The following is a 14,189-nucleotide window of genomic DNA, read 5'->3' on the forward strand; positions in this document are numbered from 1 at the left end:
GTGAGGTGCTTCCTAGATACATCACTCTTCTAATATATTTACCCACATGCAAACTTGTACGTTTTACATACAAGTAAACATACAAGCCTGTTCCAGGCTACCTAGCTGGTCAGGAATGGAGCAGGTTGTTGAATGACTTTCTCAGTTGGGTGGTAGTCTATAAACTCAGCTGAAACACTATCACTAGACTCCTTTGCTATCCTCTATTTTGATTGTGAAATGGGGCTCATCTCTTCTTCTGGGGCAGTAGCAGAGAAACTTCTATCTCAAGTGAGTCTGTCAGAGGCAAATCCATCGTTCTTCCAAATGGAGACTCTGAAATGCCATTTGTGTTTGAACCTTGGACACAGAAGGGTGGGCACCATAGTTAAGGTGTTGATTTGTGGAAATGCTGGAAATATGAGCTAGAATTGGAAGATAATGAAATTAGATTTCTTAAGAGCAGGGATAATACTACATACTTCAAAAAAGACCCTCACAGTGTCACACTTTGACCTGGACTGAATTGAAAATACTCCCACTAGATATTGGAAAACACTGGGTCAGTTTGAGACATACTTTTACTGCTCAAATGAATAAAATCATTTTGCAAAGAGATCCATGGATTTGGTAAGTGTTCCTTCTTCTTATGAAAACCTTTCCTATTGCAACCTACAGTTGGCTGGGTTAGAGGATACTGATGTGGCTATACTGAACTACAGTCTCTTGTATTTTAGAATATTATAGGAAAATATAAAAAATGATTACAGTAGATCAAAGGACAGTAATGTGAAGTCATTTGGTGTTCAAAAGAAAAATCTTTTAAAGATGTGTCCAAACCATAATGGTTCATTTGGATCTGTTCAACTATCACTAAGGCGATTGCTTTTTGTAACAAAATACAAAGAAAAATGTGCCTTTAAAAAACTTCTGAACACATTAATTATTTTACTTTGCTTCTGCTCTTTCTGAAGCATTGCTTCCTGAGGCATTGTTAATGGCATTCAAACATGTATTTGTTTCATCTTTCTTACCAGAGAGATGCAAACGAGGTGTTAGAAACATCAATAACTTTAAAAATCGTGACCCTATTTGGTTACTGCTGCTTCACATTTATACTCATTTTAAGAGCAGCAGTACTCCTGTGGCAAACTTGACCTCCAGGGCTGAAGGGGCTATTGATAATGGAGCTACTGTTTACTGAGTGCTTCATCTGTAACAGGAACTGTGCCCTGTGTGCCACATAGAGTATCTTTTCATCCTCACAATGGTCCTGAGCAATATGGTGCTATTATCCCCACTTTACAGATGAGGAAACTGAGGTTTAGATACCTTAGTCAATTTTCCAGGACCACTCAGCTGGTAAGTGAGAATCAGGACACCTGACTACATAACTCCAGAGCCCAAGCCCAAGCCACTATTCCATTTTGGTGCTTTCTAACTTTTTCCACATCAGGACACACGTAGAAAAATATATTATTTAGTGCATTAGAGTAAACAGATGGAAATGATCAAGGTCTGAAAACATCAGCCAAGCCCTTCTATATGCCCCCAGGGCCAAAAGGAGTTGATATCTTGATGTAACCTATCAGAAGTGTGTCATGGAGAACAGATTAGGAAACTCAGTTCTGTTTTTCAATGAGGGAAAATCTTGATGACTCACATTGACCTGGGAATGTGGGGATGCTCAGGAATCACTCTCAATTAGTAAAATATCTGCATTCCGGGATATATGAAAAATATGTTGGTTTGTTTATTTTATGGATGTTTTGGAGAGCAACACATTCTTCTTTTCAAATAAAATCTTAAATGAAACCCACTATGTAAACAAATAAAAATGGAACCACTTTGGTTAGGTGAGGTGGATCCAAAGCCTCTTGCCATTCACCCACCTCCCACCTGTGCTGGGCTATTTGTTTTTGTGGGGTTTCTTGGTAATAAAACCCTCTTCTGCACTCCTTAATCCCCATCCCCTATTCCACCCATCCCCCACCCACCTGCCCTCTGGTAACTATCACACCTGAACTGGTCTTTAGGCCCTTTCTTGGGAAACTTGAAGCTCCAATAGACAGTTTGAAAATCACTACATGAAGAAGAGGTGTCTCCCAAAGCCCCTGTTAAAATGCAAAACTCCCCAAGCAGGAGTGGGAAGAGGAGAGAGTCAGGGAAGATTTCTGTGATAGATTTTTTTTTTTTTTTTCTACATGTTAGTAGCTGGGAGTTGGACTCCAGAGAAGGGAGACAAAGCACAGGGAAGTTTTGCTGGAGAAAGGGGATGGAAGTGTCTGTACCACAGCTGGCAAGCACAAACTACCTTTCCATAATTTGGCTGGTGCTGGTTTACTCAGCCAGAGCCTCAGCTGACAGTTCACAGTCCCACTGAGCCAGCAGTGGCCCTCCCAGCCCTCAGGAAGGATAAGTCAGCAGTTAGTGGAGGAAGGAGTATCAGTGACAGGCCAGGCTCAAACCCTCGTACTGCCACTTGGTGTGAACTTGGGCAAGTCATTTAACCATTCTAGCCTCAATTTCTCAGGGAACTGGAAAACTGAGAGTTAAGGAATAACATCTGCCCTGCTTCCCTCCCAGGGCTGTGATCAAAGGAAACAATACATAAATGGATGTCTATATACATATCGGCCATTGTATTAATAGTTAAACCCAATTTTTAGAAAGGGCAAAAGATTTGAATTTTCACTTCACTAAAGGTGATATTTGAATGGCAAATCAGCACATAGGATGATGCTCAACATCCCCAATAGCAAAATGCAAATTAAAACTACGGTGAAATACCACTACACATCTATTAACATGGCTAAAGTGAAAACCAAAACCAAACAACAACCTGAAAATAACTGGCAAGGATGTGGAGCCACCAGAACCGTCACATGATTCTGTTGGAAATGAGAAGTGGAACAGTGCCACTTGGGAAAACAGCTTAGCAGTTTCTTAAAAAGTGAAACATTTAGTTACCCTACCACTCCGCAATCCTGCTCTGAGGTATCCACACAAGTGAAATAAAAACTTAGGTCCACACAAAAACCTGTATGTGAATTTGCTTAGTGGCTTTATTCTTATTCACCAAAAACTAGAAACAACCTGAAGGTCCATCATCTGGTGAATGGATGAACACACTGTGGCACGATGGATAGTCTCAGCCACGAAATGGAACAAACTATTTATCTGCCCAACAGCATGAGTGAATCTTAGTTGTGTCATGCCAAATGAAAGATGTCAGCTCCAAAATTTTATATTCTGTATGATCCCCTTTATATGACATTCTCAAATATTAAAACTAAAGGGGCAGAAAACTGATGAGAGGTTTCTAGAAGTTTGGGGTGGGGAGAGGCTACCACGGAAAGAATGGGAAAATTGTGGGGGATGCTGGAACTGCTCTGTATCTTGCTTATGATAGTGATTATATAGCCGTATGGATTTTTCAAAACGAGTGGAACTGTATACTGAAAAGGGCAAATTTTACTCTTTGTAAATTATACCTCAATTTTTTTAAGGATCTTTTTCTTTTCTTTCCTTTTCTTTCTTTCATTCTTTCTTTCTTCCTTTCTTTCTTAATGTATTTTTTTAATTTACATCCAAGTTAGTTAACATATAGTGCAACAATGATTTCAGGAGTAGATTCCTTAATGCCTCTTACCCATTTAGCCCATCCCCCCTCCCACAACCCCTCCAGTAACCCTCTGTTTTTTCTCCATATTTATGAGTCGCTTACGTTTGTCTCCCTCCTTGTTTTCATATCATTTTTGCTTCCCTTCCCTTATGTTCATCTGTTCTGTGCCTTAAAGTCCTCATATGAGTGAAGTCATATGATATTTGTCTTTCTCTAATTTCACTTAGCATAATACCCTCTTGTTCCATCCACGTAGTTGCAAATGGCAAGATTTCATTCTTTTTGATTGCCAAGTAATACTCCATTGTATATATGTACAATATAAGGAATATTATAACCTTAACCTCATTAAGGTTAAGGTTATAATAATAATAACCTTAATAATATTATAATAATATTATATTTTTATATTATATTAATATTATATTAATTATATATTAATATATTAATTAATTAATTAATATATTAATATTATAATATTATTATAATAATAACCTATAATATTATAACCATAACCTCATTAAAGAATTTACTCCTGAAATCATTGTTGCACTATATGCTAATTTGGATGTAAATTAAAAAAATAAAATTTAAATTAAAAAAAAAAGAAAATTATGAAAAAAAACCAACTTACTCATTTCTGATCACAAAATACAGGGAAGCAGCAAGGGCAATGCTTGTAGCCTCTTGGTTCTAGGTCTTCCCAGCCTATGCACGATGATGAATACCTTTGGACCACACCAGGCTCACACTCCCCCGCAAGCACCTTCCCATATTCTAGCAGCTGCAGAGTATTGTGTGCAACCACTTGAGAAGTTAGTTTCAAACAGATGCCTCACTCACAATGCAGAGTCCCCTCCAATTACAGTTTTCCAGCTCATGTTTGCAAATACTGAAACTGAAGTAACTATGGTTGTTCCTGCTATTGATCTTCTAAAACTGTCTCATAAACAAGTAGGTCACAGACAAATTATGCCTTCACAGATCTTACAGATGTGTAAAGTGACTTTTTAAAGAGAGGTCTTTCTTACATAGGAGTGGTGACTAAGCCCTTTCTGTGTCCCCAGCCTTCTAAACCCTGGATGGCAGCTCTTGGATCCCCCAAATCCCAGGGCGGTAATGGAGGAAGGGCAGGTCAGGCCCAGCATGAAGAATAAACAATATTTACTGTGTTCAGACTGGGAGTCATAGGGTTTTGAGGGTCTCTGTAGATTGGTCATGTTTCTTCTCCATCTTCTTTTTGGTTTGTTTCCATAACCTCATGAGCTGTTCTAACGAATCTTGGCCTTCTCTTTCCTCTCCTCGTCCAGGGTGGCTGTCACCTCTTGGTACTTCCAGCCAATGTTGTGAGCCAGGCATCCCAGATGGACAAACTTTTATGGACGAGACACAGTCTCCAGGGCAGCAGTAAACATCAACTGACTTTTTCTTGTCAGAGGGTGGTGGGCTCCCGTCCAACAGCCTGAGGCGGTCAGAGCCACCTGGCCTTCTTCATCTGGTGGGCAGAGGTCTCTACTGTTCGCCCAAAGATGTGGTAGGGGCCCAGGACCAGTTGGTGTCCGTACACTTGCTGAGGAAGGCCAGGTATTTTAACTTGTTTCTATAGAAATTTCCAGAAAAGCTCATTGTCCTCACAGTGGACAACCACCACCTTCCAAGCCAGCAGTACCTGCTTGACAATGATGAGCCATGACGGGTACCTAGAGGCCCAGGAGGTAGCCTCAGTCATCAAGCATGAGACCTGCCTTTCTGCCATTTTTGGAAGATGCCTCCATTTGGATACCTCCAAATTTTTTAAAAACTTCCATTCAACATACTTTTGTTGACACCTACTACTTACATTATAGAGGAAGTCTATGCACTGAAAAGGCAGCTGTGAAGATGGCAATATTTCTATCTTCATGGATCTTACTATCATAGTGAAAGAGACAGAAAATTAATATATAAATAGGTAATAATAAGCCTGATAATAAGTACAACACAAGAAAATAAGGTAACGTGAGAAAGTAGAGAGATATGGGGTACTATTTTATTTTATTTATTTATTTTTAATTTTTTTGATGTTTATTTATTTTTGAGAGAGAGAGAGAGAGTGCAAGCAGGGCAGGGCAGAGAGAGAGGGAGACACAGAATCTGAAGCAGGCTCCAGGTTCTGAGCACAGAGCCCAACGCAGGGCTTGAACTCACAGACCACAAGATCATGACCTGAGCTGAAGTCAGACACTTAATGGACTGAGCCACCCAAGTCTCCTGGGGTACTGTTTTAGATAAGGTGGTCAGGGAAAGCCTATCTGATGAGGTGACACTGAGAGGGGAATTGAATGTTGGGTAGCAAGTCATGTGGGGACAGATGGAACATGTGCAAAGACAAGGCTTGGCATGTTGGCAGAATGGTAAGTAGGATGTGGAGGCAGAGGGGGCAAAGGCAAGATCAATTGGGGCTTCAGTGAGGAGTTTGAATTTTATTCTAAGTGTTCTGGAGGCCATTGGATGGTCTCATGAAGGGGGATATTTTATTCTATTTATTTATTTTTATTTATTTATTTTTTAAAGTTTATTTATTTTGAGAGAGAGAGAGCGAGCATGAGCGGGGGAAGATGCAGAGAGAGAGAATTCCAAGCAGACTCCATGCTGACAGCACAAAACCTGACATGGTGCTGGATCCCATGAACTGTGAGATCATGACCTGAGCTGAAATCAAGAGTTGGACACTTAACCAACTGAGCCTCCCTGGCGACCCTAGGGAACATTTTAAAAGGCTAACATGGCTGCTGTGTGCAAAATAAATTGCAGGCAGAAGCCAGACATCAGTCAGGAAGCTATTGTGGTCGCTCAGGCAGGACATGATGGTGGCCTAGGCTTGGCAGGTGGTGAGAAGGGGCTAGATTCATGAAATGTTTTGAAGACAGAGTAGGCTGGCCCTGCTGATGGAGTGGATATAGGGTGTGAGGGAAAAGGAACAGTCAAGGAGGACCTGAGGTTTTCTTTTGTCTTTATTCATCAGAATATGTGCTGACCTTCAGGCAGGCGTGTGCTAGGCACTGGAGATGTGAAGATGAACAAGACATGATTAGTGACTCCAGGAACTCATCGTGTACAATTTCAGAATTCTGGACTTCCAGGGGCAAGTACGGAGTGCTGTGGGGTGGGCACATGAGAATCAATTGTTCTGTATTTGGGACGTGGAGAGGGCTTTAGTTTGAGTTTAAAGGGAGCATAGACACAGAAATAGAGAAGACTATCCCAGAAAGTGGGATCAGCAAGTGCTGGGTGGATTGTGGGAATGGTGAGGGGTGTCTGGGATAGCAGAAGAAGAGATAGCTGGGAGAGCAGGTTGGGGAGAACTTCACCGGAAAGAGAGTTGGGAAGCTTTTAAGCAGGAGGGTGATAGGGAGGATCTTCCTCCTTATCTAACAGGTTGAGTCATTCACTGATACTGACAAAGGAATTATACTTGAACTAACACTTAACTAACTGCATGTTGCTTTGATCAGAGTATCATGTTGTTTTAGATTCTTTTATAAGTAAATCAAATTTCCTTTTCTCTTATTGGTATTGGCAAGCAGAAGCATGATCACTCTTTGGCTGAGAAATACTATTAATCTTGCTGTAAATGAATATTTATTCAATTATCTACTCTGTGCCAAGCAACTGTGTCGACTGCTGGGAATTCAGCATGAACAAGATGACATTCTTGGCCTTACAAAGCTTGTTATATGAAGTAGATATAGAACAAATGATTTCAAATGTGATGGATCATCAAAAGAAAAGTTTTTTAAAAAGTAAAGGGTGCTACAGAAGCATTTAATGGGGTGCTAACCTCATTTAGGAGTTCAGGGAGGCCTCCCTGAGCAAATGGTCTTGAAGTGAAAACTAGATCGATTAAAATTTTATTATTAGCAGCAATGTCATCCCCTATTTCTTCAATAATTAGCCTTTTTTTTCAAGTCGTTGCTTCTCTTCTGCTTTGAATCATGCCTACTTCTTGCCTAATGTGAAGAGAGAGAAAACCCAAATCTTTCACTTTCACATACCCCAAATTAAACTTTTCAGTATATTCCAGAGTGAGCCCCACAATTTGGACTTCCCTGCATTCACACATTCACACCCTCATTCCTGTGTGCTTGGCACTGGAGGGGACTCCAGATAGACTCCCACGGTGCAAACCCAGGACGTGAGCTGTAGGGTGACCTGAGATGAAGTGACAATGAGCTTCCTCATTTGAAGGACATGCAGAGGAACATGGAGGTCATTCAGCAGGTGTTGGAGACTCACTGGAGAGTCTGAGTCGGACTTTGTAATGTCAGGATTCATGAACATGGGAGACAGGAAAGAGAATTGAAATCTAGAGTTGAGGCAGCATAGATTTGTATTTTAGCTTTACTACTGACTAGCCGTGTAGCTTTGGGCAAATGACCCAACTTCTCTGCACCCAAATGATACATTATCTACCTTAGATATCTGTTGTGAAAATTAAAATCACCCAAACTTTTGTAAAAGCTAAGTGAGTATCTACCATTTTGGGGCACATAGTAAGCACTTGTAAATAATAGCGATAATAATAAACAAACAAAACAAACAAAAAATCCAGCTAACATTTGCTGGGCATTTACTCTTAATGCTAAATGTCGTGCATGCATTCTGTCATTCAAATTGCACAACAAAGCACCTGAGAAAGGACCAGAGCCCAGGAGGCATTCGGATAAAAGGAACTGTCATGAAGGATCCCTGCTGGGATCACAGGCCTGACCCTGAACTTAGGACCCCAAGGGCTGCTGTAAGCTTAGCAGCATGTCCCCAGTTATTGCACCCTTTTCTCCCCATCAGGCAGCTGATAACGCCAGAGAACTCTTACTCCCTGCCTATTGGTTTGTGAAAGCCTCCTGCATCTCCTCTGCTCTGATAGTCAAGAACAAATGATGATACTATTTGAAACCATCTGAGCCCTCATTCATGTTCATGTTATAGTTCCCAAGGAGTGTGGGGGGCAAGGGTCTGTGTGGCACAGGGCATGGATTGGTGGGAAGGGAGGGAGTGACAGGAGCCTGGGCTTGACAACATTAGAGAGACCAGCTGAAGACAGAGGCAGTCTGGGTGGGAGGGAGATGGGTGGGGCTGTGGGAAGTAGTGAGTCCGCCTCATCTTAATTTTTTTTTTTAACATTTATTCATTTTTGAGAGAGAGACAGAGTGTGAGCAGGGAAGGGCAGAGAGAGAGAGGGAGACACAGAATCTGAAGCAGGCTCCAGGCTCTGAGTTGTCAGCACAGAGCCCAACGCAGGGACTGTGAGATCATGACCTGAGGCGAAGTCAGAGGCTTAACTGACTGAGCCACCCAAGCGCCCAGAGTCTGCCTCACCTTGAAAAGGAGAGTTTGGGCTGGGTTTTCATTAATGCTGCCTATGAATTTTCATTTTTGCAAATAAAGTCTCAGAACTTCCTAGAAACAAACCAATGGGTATCAATTTCTGTAGCACTTAGGGCTCATACAAAATGTCCTATTTCACACGGGTTTAATTTCATTTTAGCAAAAGGTAAGGCTGTTTATTGAAGACATTTCTCCAGAAATAAAGATGAACGGAGGAAAAAAACCCGACACTCTATTGAACTATCACTGCAGATGATGGTTCATCAGGGCCTGGGATTTGTACAGGTCTGTGCACTTGCAGAAAAACCCTACTGTGCCAGCTTGCTCCGCCGAGTGCTCGGGCAGCAGCCTAAACAAGGGGCTGCAGACAGGCAGGGGAGCCAAAGGCTGGCTTGGGAGGAGGATATTGGCAATTGGGTGCAGAGGGTGAATTGTTGGCAGCAGTGCAGACTCAGACATGAAGGCCAAATTTGTGCAGCAGGCTCCCTTCTGAACAATACACATCTGCTGAAAGAGGAGGACCCAGTTCCTGGGCTGTGTGCACATTTGCAGCCTAAACGCTTGGCTCTTTGTCTCTTCAGCTTCAGTATCACCTCCTCCGAGGTCTCACTCACCACCTTGTCCAAAGTGGTTATTTTCTGGTGCAGCTCCTTAGTCTCGTTCACAACATTGACTACAATTTATTTGTGTGTCTCTCTTGCTAGAATATAAATCCTATTTGACACAGACTGTGATCTGTCTTGTTTGCTGTTGCAACTTAAGTCTCTGACAGTACTGGGTGCATACTACCAAGTATTCAATAAATATCAGTTGGATGAAAAATAAATAGATCAGTCAGAGATCACTCATTCCCCTTTCTTGAAAGTGGCATAGCAGCCAACTCAAGAAGTTTTTCTTTCTACCTGCCCCCCTAAACTGCCCCAAAACATTTAGACAGGGGAGGCTGCAACAAAAAGAGAGCTATCACCAGAGATGCGGTTCTTTTATATCAGAAAGACTTCTCAGTGTGTCATGGCAAACATCTGCTCTTGCTGTCTTTCTGTGAATTGTCTTCGTCTCCCAACCCCTCTACCCTCTTCTCCTTAGCTCAGGTAGCATATAAGCCTCATTTGCCTGGCTGCCTGTGGATCTCGTGTTCTCTGGGACCCCCTACATATATGATTGAATGTGTTTTTCTCCTGTTAATCTGTCTCATGTCAATCTGATTAGACCACCAGAAGAATCTAGAAGGGTAGAGAAAAAATTTTCCCTCCCTGACAGTTGGCAGGATTTACTTCATGGTGTGGACACTGCTCGTTCTGAGGCTGCTATAGCTGAGACATCCTGACACCTCGGACAAACAGCATCAGAAGGTAAGAATTCTTACCACAAGGGTTTCCTGGATCTCTGCTGACAGGGTCTGTTGGAAGCAAGCATGATGAGAGTCCCCGCCCCCCTTTTCCCCACCCCCTAAATTTAGCTTAGCAGGATAAAGTATTTGTGGAACTAGTTTCTTGGACATAGGCACTGTAGTTAAAATTTGGTAATGAGTACCCTTGACTTTTACCCATTGTTTTCCTCCCAAAGATGGTCCCTGTTTTTGTCTCTGCCTTTTGTGTAGTTTGTCATAAGGAGGAAGAGCCATAGGGCAGAACACAGGCATAGGCACCATAAGCCCGCTATTCGAGCGTGGCTCACAGACCATGGTTACCAGACAGGCATCTGTGCAAACAAACTTGGCCGTGAGTCCCCTATGTAAAAACTGGATGGGGTTTTTCCTTTTGTCTTATTCCATGTCCTGAGAATTTGTCTTTACGACTAGTGAGAATATTCTCTTTGGTCTCTGCCATGCGGAAGGTACACTTACCAGGGTGCACCAGCTGAATAGAGTGGGGTTCCATGGCATGGACTCCCAAACAGCACTCTCTTCATCCAACCATGCCAGCTCTCAGGGGAGTTTGCCATAAAGGGTCCCAGTCCATACGGAGCCCTTGTAGCCTCAACCTTCCTTTCTTTGTTAGTGCTGGGAAAGTCTCATTCCAATAACACCTGCCTGGTGTCACAGATTAGCAGGTTTGTGACTGGAGGCATCTCGAGTTCTTGTGGGAAACCAGAGACACTGTATTCACTCCACCGTCCTTACCACCTGTGCAACAAAGGCTTTTGCTTTCCTAGGCAATCTTTGGGAATGAACTTGCTGGATCTTGTGAGGGCTGCATATTTTGTATTCTCTTGTGGGATGCTTCTTACATCCTTGGTCAAGCCGTAAAAAAGCTTATTAGTTTGAGTTGCTATTGAGATTGATAGATCCTACTTGTCAATGGCCAGAGGATGGATTTTTGAATTGAAAACTTCTATAGTTGAAAAATTTTGGAGAGCTCTCATCCTAAACTATTGTCTTACTGGCGTCTGTGGAAAAGACCAAATTAAAAAGTGGATACAAAGAATTTTAATGGCTAGCCTTAGGGACTCCTTTTTACAAGATGAAAGAACAGAAATTAAAACTCCACATTCAATGTAAATTCCTCCTTCCTAAAATCCAAAGAATTAAGCATGCCACCTTCCAGCACACCTGCTTATTTGATGTCTAAGAACTGCTGTTCCAGAAACTGTAGATACAAAAAAAAAAAAAAAAAAAAAAAAAAAAAGGTACAATCTTACTAAACTTGTTCTATGCATGGCTTGGGCTTTCTGTGTGCCTGAGATTTGCAGGCTCTCTGTTCTTTTGACTGTCTTTGGGACTGACTTTGGGTCTTGAGAAGGTAGTATCCTTTGCACCCTTTTTAAAGACGCCTCTTTCATGCATGAAGTTTTTTCCATATTGCCCAAATATATATTGTTTGTCCAGGCTAAAAACTGACAAGATATTTAAATGCCGTTTTTTGTGGGGGAAGGGTAGTAGTATTTTGGTTAAAAGTTGATTAGAAGTTGGAAGCTGATCTTCAAAGCCTGATAGGATTTTTTAAAGTCTCTTCCCCAAACCTAAAACTTATGGGCCCAGAGGGAGAGAAGCAAATGGAGAGACAATGTAACTGGACGGTGGATCAACCCTTTAATATCATTTAGGCTGCAACCTAACTCTTTGGGGAAAAAAAATTGAGAGCAACTGTTCTTATCTTATAAACCTTTGCAAAATGAAAAATAAAATGTAGTTCTGGAGGCAATACAAGGTCCCATCTATTCCTTTAAAAGATTTTTTTTTCATGTTTATTTACTTTTGAGAGAGAAAGAAAGAGAGAGACAGAGCGCAAAGCTGGGGAGGAGCAGAGAGAGAGGGAGACACAGAATCCAAAGCAGGCTCCATCCAGGCTCTGAGCTGTCAGCACAGAGCTAGATACGGAGCTGAAACTCACCTGAGCCACCCAGGTGCCCCATCATCTATTCCTTTTTACCAATCTTAAAACCTCCCCAATTTATCTCAAAAGGCTTGTGAGTTGTTGGCCTTAGGAAACCAAAGTCCTTCTTGAAGGAACTTCCATTCTTTCTTTGTCCCTTGAAGATGTAAATCTTACTATATCTTTGAAAAGTAAACACCCCAGGAGGTACCTAAAACAATGCCCACATTTGCCTAAAACTAAAGGGGAAAAAAAGAAGAAAAGAAAAGAAAAGAAAAGAAAAGAAAAGAAAAGAAAAGAAAAGAAAAGAAAAGAAAAAGAGGCCTAAATTTTAAAAAATACAAACTGCCGAGGCACCTGGGTGGCTCAGTCAGTTAAGCAGCCGACTTCGGCTCAGGTCATGATCTTGCAGTGGGTTTGAGCCCCTTGGCGGGCTCCGTGCTAACTCTGGCTCTGCTTCTCTCTCTCAAAAATAAATAAACATTAAAAAAATTAAAAAAAAAAACACAACAAAACTGCTTCACAACGTCCATAAGATTACTTGTCAAGGACAAGCACAAATCAGGCATCTTCACCAATATTACTAGTAAAAAGCTTCAGCCATTTGAGCAGATAAACTTACAAACTAGTGAGTTTTATATTGTTGTATCTGATTCATAGCTAAATTTTCAAAATTCAAAGCTATAAGATCTTCTTGTGTTTATGTATGTCCGTATATGTACAATATAGAAACGGTATTTTTCTACCTCCACTTGCCATTGCCAAAATTAATTTGTAAAAGAGCTCTATTTCATGATTAGTTTCAAGTTAAGTGCTTATAAATCAAGCATTTCTAAATCTCAGAAAGATGATAGAAACTAACCCAAATGTTCTCAAGTTTATGTGATCTAGGATAGTTTTCAGTAAATTAAAGGTAGTTTAAGTTTGTTGGTTTAATTAATATGGGCATATCTTTAGAGTTTCCACATTAAGTGTAATACCATATTCTACTTAAAGTCAAATAAATTCATGTTATTTTTGTTACAAAATTTGTCAGCAAAAAAACAACCAACCAACCAAACAAATGAAAGAAAATCTTAAGATGATAGCTAAGGGCTTTGCTGTCTCATGAAATTTTCACGTGTAATCTAAGTATGATTGTTAAGAACAAATGAATTAAGATGTGATTGAGGTAAGACTTTTTAGGTGAACTTTTTAGCAATGATTGTTTTTTGAAAGGTTTCCGTAGTTTCCGAAATCTCTTTGGTAACTTCCACCCTTAGAATTTTGCTAAGTTAAATTAAATGATGAGAATTCATTGACCGTCTAGATCATTTCCAAAGAAAATAAAATACTGAAACGTTAATTGCTAAACAAGTCTAAGTTTACCTGTTTTTTGTCTTCTCATCACAGGGAAACTAAAGGTGTTCGGGTGTGTTAGTAAACGTGTCTTGTGCCACATTTAAAGACTACATATACTATTAACAGGGGGCATAGGCCTGTGTGCTGTGGGGTCTCTGGGATGGTTTTCTGACATTGCAGCATAGCGCCTTCATTTCCTGGATGTTTTCTATGTGGGCTTTTTTTTTTTTTTTTTTAACATTCTTTTTTTTTTTTTTAATTTTTTGATGTTTATTTATTTTTGAGAGAGAGAGAGACAGCGTTTGAGAGGGGAAGGGGCAGAGAGAGAGGGAGACACAGAATCTGTAGCAGGCTCCAGGCTTTGAGCTGTCAGCACAGAGTCCAATATGGTGCTCAAACTCACAAGCTGTGAGATCATGACCCGAGCTGAAGTCGGACGCTTAACCAACTGAGCCACCCAGGGGCCCTTAAAAAAAATTTGTTTTTAATGTTATTTTTAAGAGAGAAAATGAGAGAGAGAGAGAGAGTGTGTGTGTGTGTGTGTGTGTGTGGAGAGAAAGAGG

General features: G+C 41.0%; 1 protein-coding gene and 1 pseudogene across 12 annotated transcripts in view; both read right to left on the reverse strand.

The window, feature by feature from the left end:
* MAGI2 (membrane associated guanylate kinase, WW and PDZ domain containing 2) overlaps nucleotides 1-14,189 on the reverse strand; it is a 1,325,358-nt gene that overhangs the window by 9,726 nt on the left and 1,301,443 nt on the right. The window lies entirely within an intron of this gene.
* LOC109268160 (60S ribosomal protein L13a-like) lies at nucleotides 4,237-5,864 on the reverse strand (annotated as a pseudogene).

The sequence above is a fragment of the Panthera pardus genome, unplaced genomic scaffold, assembly GCF_024362965.1.
Source record: "Panthera pardus isolate Hobbes unplaced genomic scaffold, ASM2436296v1 HiC_scaffold_8, whole genome shotgun sequence".
NCBI lineage: Eukaryota > Metazoa > Chordata > Mammalia > Carnivora > Felidae > Panthera > Panthera pardus.